Below are 6,000 nucleotides of genomic sequence, written 5' to 3' on the forward strand. Positions count from 1 at the left end.
GCTGCCCCTCCCCCCCCAGTTTTCCTTTATTTTTTCCCCCTTCTTTCCCTTATAAAAAAGGAAAATAGTTAAGCAAAACCAATGTAACTGATCATGTATACAGCATTCCATACCCATAGTCCCCCACCTCTCCAATGAAATAAAGGAGTTACATTTCTTCTCCAAGGTCAAGATTAGTCATAATTATATCACACAGCTTCATCTTGCTGCTTTTTCAGCAGTAATTAAATTATGGTATATTTATAATTATTATCCCCATTTTAGAGATGAAGAAACTGAGGTAAACAGAGGTTCAACGACTTGTCCAGGACCATACAGCTATGGACCATACCATAATAAATTATGGTAAATTTAAATTATGGTAGTCATTGTGTATGTTGTTTTCCTGGTTCCATCTACTTTACTCTGCATGACCTCATATACATTTTTTTTGATTCTCTGCTTCTCCCAGCCTCCCTTTATTTTTTTCCCATCCTCCCCTTTTAACAAAGAAAAGTAGTTAAGTAAAACCAACCAAGATAACTGATCATGTATGCAGCATTCCACACCCATAGTCTCCCACTTCTCTAATGAATTACATTTGAAAGAGGAATTACATTTCTCTATTTCTTCTCCAGGGCCAAGATTAGTCATAATCATATCACACTTAGCTTCATCTTATTGCTTTTTCAGTTAAATTTATTGTAGTCATTATGTGTGTGTGTGTGTGTATAAAATTTTCCTGGTTCGCTTGACTTCACTTCGCATCAGTTCATTTGAGTTTTCCCATGTTTCTCTGTGTTCCTCCTATTCAACATTTCTTAGGTCACACAATGTCCAGTTACATTCATATGCCACAGTTTGTTCAGCCATTCCCCGTTGGATGGGTACCCTCTTTGTTTCTAGTTCTTTGCTACCCCATACACACACACAGCATCACATATTTTAGAAAGATGAGATAGAAGATTCATGCTGTACCAAAGATGGAGGAAGTTATAGGTGAATCATTATTGCAGTAAATGATGACATCACTATTTGGAAGTTCTTGAGAAGTTCCTCCTTCTAAGGCATAACTTAGTTAAGAATTTCCTGACAGAGGGAATTCTTAGATACTGAGATGGATTGATTATCAAGGGAAAGGATACATTTTTCTTTCCTGGGAGGTTTTGCTTTGTCTTAAAAGGTAGTTTTCATCTGGCTGAGATGGTTTGGAGGTTCATTCTTGAAAGTCAGGGAAATAGAGTGGATAAATGATGGAGAATATTTGTCGACCTTTTAATAATAATTACAATAGTAATATTCTAATACTTCAAAGATCTATGATTTGACCAATTTAAGTGCCCCTTCCCTCCACAGATCCATAGATCTAATATGATTTAGTAATGATGGTCCTCAGGAATTGCTGGGGTCACCCCAGTGAGGAGTCTCTCTGAACTTAGGACAGTCCTCAAATAACAGACATTTGGGGAAACTAGGTGGCACTGTGGATAGAGCACTGGGTATAGGGTCAAGAAGACCTGAATTCAGCTCCTGCCTCATATGCTTACTAGCTATATGATCCTGGACAAGTCACTGAACCTCTGGTTGCTTCAGTTTCTTCATCTCTAAAATGGGGATAATAATAGTGCCTTCTTCCCAGTGTCATTGTGAGGATCAAATGAGATAATAGTTATAAAATGCTTAGCACAGTGCCTGGTACACAGTGAGTGCTATATAAATGTTAGTTATTATAAGTGCTATATAAATGTTAGTTATTATAAGTGAGTGCTATATAAATGTTAGTTATTATTATATATATATCAAACCATTATGAGGATGATGATGATGATGACATAATATTTATTCCTCACTACTCCCAGTATGGTTGTGTTAGGTAATCAATCATTTGACTTATACCTCGAGCCGCCATCCAATGCGAAAATTTTTCTCTCCTTGCTTGACCATGCAAGAAACACATAGGTCCAAAGACAAAATCATTTAGACAGGAAGCAACATAAATAACAAAGAAGGGGATCAGTAGCAAAACATTCTCTGAACCCATACAACAAGGGATTATTTCCAGGGGAATTCTATACTAATTCTTTTATTTTTTTTAATCCCCCAGTTCCTCAGTATGGCAGGAACAGGACACAGTCACTTCAGAAGTCATTGGGCACAGTGGTAAATACTTATAGTACACTGTCATCTGCCTCTGGGCACTTCTTTCTGGGAAGTCTCCTGCAGCTCACTGGAGAACAGTCAAACGCTTTCACGTTGGCTCTAGAGGTTTGGGTCCAGCTGTGACTCCGGTGTTCAGGGATATCCTAGCCATGCAGTTCCATATGGTCTCTCCACCCTAATTCCAGCTCCCTAGAATGATTCATAGCTCCATCTACTCCCATATTCACTTGATTCTTATTCTGTATTCATGCCCTCCTCTTTTTAAACATCCCTCCTGGTGGCACACTCCCCACCAATGTCCTTGCAGAGGGACATCACTACACTCTAGGCTTGTCCAAAGCCCTCTAGGAAATGTAGTCTTGAAAACTTCTGTTGAGCAAGACCTCTTGCTGAAATTCTGGTGACATGCCCATTAAAGGGAGGAGAGAGCACACATTTAGTAAGTATCTCTACGTGTCAAGCACTGTGCTAAGTGCTTTATAAATATTATCTCATTTAATCCTCACAATACCACTTTGCAATAGGTACTAAGTGATACACAAATGTGTTCATGTAGTTTCAGTATCTTATTAAAGATCATAGGGGCGTCCGGGTGGCGCAGTAAGTTAGAGCGGGCCCCAGAGTCGGGAGACCTGGGATCCGTTCTGGGCTCAGATACTCGGCACCCACACAAAAATAACTGGCCGTGTAACCTTGAGCAAGTTACTTAACCCCGATTGCTGTAAAAAAAAAAAAAGGATCATACATACACACACATATATATAATGTATATACATATACATAATATACCCACACACAGAGACATATACAATATGCCTACAGATACACATATGTGTATAATAAACATATATACATGCATGTGTACATATACATACACATGTACACATATATTTTTATATCTATAAAGTACTTTCTGCAATATTATATTATGCTCAGCATTATTTTAATGCATACAATGTATCTTTTTTTAAATTGGTAAGCAATGCCCAGTACAAATAACTAACCTCTTTTCTTTTCTTTTTTTTTTTTTGCTTTTTGGAGGGGGAAGACAGGGCAATTGGGGTTAAGTGACTTGCCCAAGGTCACATGGCTAGTAAGTGTTAATTGTCTGGGGCTGGATTTGAATTCAGGTCCTCCTGACTCCAGGGCCAATGCTTTATTCACTGCGCCTCCTAGCCATCCCACCAGTCTCTTTTCATCTTAATATTTGGTTGACTACAACACTGTACGCTGACCATTCTAACTAGATAGGACTTCCTGACCTTTTTACATGTCTTGGGGGTAGAGATTGAAAAGCAAGTGTGTATATGTATGTACGTATATGTATATATGTATATGTATATATGTGTGTGTATACACACACACATAAACATAGTTTATTGTCAGGCCCATACCCTAAGCCTTTTCAACTGACGTACTACAATAAGAAAGAGTTGATATTTGTATAACACTGTGAGATTTGCCAAATGTTTACATATGTTATCTCATTTGATATCTATAATAACATTGTAAAGTAATTAATGAAAGTATTATTATTCCCATTATATGGATGAGGAAACCGAGGCCTAGAAAATCCAAGCGTATCTATCCAGGGTTATATCGTTTATAAGTGGTACAACCAAGACTTGACCCCAGATCCTCTGAATCTAAACAAGACCCTATTCCACTATACCCTAGTGATTCTTAGATTCTATTAAAGGTCTAAAGAAAAACTTCAGCTCAAGAAAGCAGTCTTTGGGAATAAGAAAGAATCTAAATTATACAAAAGGAGGAGATGGAAGCAATGTGTATGTTTATATGAGTTTGGGAAAGGAGTTCTGTGAGGAAATTGGTTTTTGCTCCTCAGGAAAGGCGAATAGCCCTCCTGAGGAGGTAATCGTTGAATATCTGAGGGTTCTGTTCTGATATGTTAGTACAATCTATAAAATGATGTCCTTCTCTACCTAGGGGTGGCTAATTAAATAAGTGCTAGTCTATTACCCTACCTGGCTATGGGAACTCAACCAGAGATTTTATTCTACTCCATCCCCTAAAGGAAAAGCCAGCGTCACAAGATAAAATGAGAAGAGGAACTTGTAAAAGTCTGAAAAAGGCACCCTTGGGAAAGGAAGCCTCAGATGGGTTTGAGTCTAGGAAAAAGAAACATGTTCCTCTGAAGCTATGTTAGCCAGGCCAATTTTTGATTAGACATTAAAGTTGGGAACAGAAATGTGTAACCTGGAAATTTGCTTCTTTCTAAGATTTTAGGTGTTACTGGTTTTCCTTTAGTTTAATTCCTTAATAAAAATTCCTTGAAAAATCTTAGTTTTGTATTGATTGACTAAGGAAAAGGGAATTTTTTATACTTCATAGAGGGTGGAAAGGGAGTGCTCCTGATGACTAGGTATGACAGTGGCAGTTGACTAAAAGAATTCCAGATAGGTGAGTTGCTGAGGCAGATAAGGAATGGGAATCCAGGGTGGAGTCAGCAACAGTCATAGGCCTTTTCTCCTTCCTTTCTGATATAAGGCTTTATAGAGGCCAACAGAAGATCCCAAAGTTTCTTATTTAGCAAGTAATATGATATTTACCTTTGTACTCTTACCATTTGAGTAGCTGGGAAAAATAAGGAGTGTCTTCTCTAAAATTATGCATGGTGATGGGGAGGCTAGTAGCTGAAAGGAAGAGAAGGTAAAGAAGGATGGCTTGTAGAGAGAGGCCAGTCAGTGGTAACCAGGAGGGAAGGGAAGGATATACATACATACATAAGTGTGTGTATACATATGTGTATATATGCCTAGAATATAGTTGGTGCTTAATCATTGCTCATTTCCTGCCCTATTAATGAGAACTCCATCTCCCTCTATCAAGGGATACTAGGCATTTTCTCCTAGATTCCTTGATTGGAGGCTGTGAGTCAACGGAATGAGAAAATCCCACAAAGTGTACGGGAGTCTTTTGGGCCAATTCATGGATAACTGTCGACCTTCCTCCTTTCTCATCCAAGACAATTCTTCACAGAGGCCAAGGGCAGATCCTAACTATTGGGAGATTTGCATCTGGAGGATGATATTTGATTTGAACTTCAGTTATAAATAGGACAAGGAGCAGATTTTCCCTTATGTTAAGAAAAGGATATCACTTGATTTTTCAAAAGCTGATTCTCCCAACTGTGCTTTATCCAGTTTTCTTCCTTTCTTCTTTTCTTTTACCATATTTTTATCATGTGATTGCATTTCTGGTTTTCCTCTAAGAGCTCTTCCTCCAGAGAATGAGCAGGGCAAGTCTGGGAAAGTATAGCCGTCAGTTTTGCTCTCTGAAGGCCGTTATGAAATTATTGGCTCAGATGAGATTTGTATTTGTTTAGGTGTGAATAGCTGGTAAATCCATGATGAGTCAGAAGTTAAACAGAGAGGATGGGAAAAGCTTAAGTCAAGAGATAGAAATAATACCACCTGCAATAAGTCATTAGAAGGCAAGGTGGACTAGGAAGGAAGTTGTGGTTTGGGTTATAGCTGAGAAGAAAGCAGATAGGGAAGGTAGAGATACTTGAAGGCTGTGGACTGACATCAACATTTGATCTGGAGGGAGCTATTGAAGTACTGGGGGAAGATGAGTTATATGGTAAAATCAAGGATTGACTATAATCTGAAAATTTTATATAGTTGGGGGTATTATAATAATAATATTTTGTGTTTAGACATTTGGTCATTCAGTATATAACCTCTCTCTCTCTCTGTCTCTCTGTCTCCCTCTGTCTATTTCTGTCTGTCTCCTCTCTCTCTGTCTCTCTGTCTCTCTCTCTCTGTCTCTCTGTCTGTCTCTCTCCTCTCTGTCTCTCTCTGTCTCTCTCTGTCTCTGTCTGTCTCTGTCTCTCTCTCT

At 38.5% G+C, this 6,000-nt stretch overlaps 1 protein-coding gene across 1 annotated transcript in view; it reads left to right on the top strand.

Moving 5' to 3' along the window:
- Positions 1–5,609: 5,609 nt before the first annotated feature.
- The window catches only part of UPP2 (uridine phosphorylase 2), a 33,677-nt gene continuing 33,286 nt past the window's right edge, over positions 5,610–6,000 (top strand). The window contains exon 1 of the mRNA XM_069080859.1: positions 5,610–5,742. The gene's annotated coding sequence lies outside the window, so the exon portion shown is untranslated. The remainder of the gene's footprint in view (positions 5,743–6,000) is intronic.

Source organism: Petaurus breviceps, unplaced genomic scaffold, assembly GCF_028583685.1.
Source record: "Petaurus breviceps papuanus isolate PSGF00001 unplaced genomic scaffold, PetGlider_PUasm1.0 91133, whole genome shotgun sequence".
Lineage (NCBI taxonomy): Eukaryota > Metazoa > Chordata > Mammalia > Diprotodontia > Petauridae > Petaurus > Petaurus breviceps.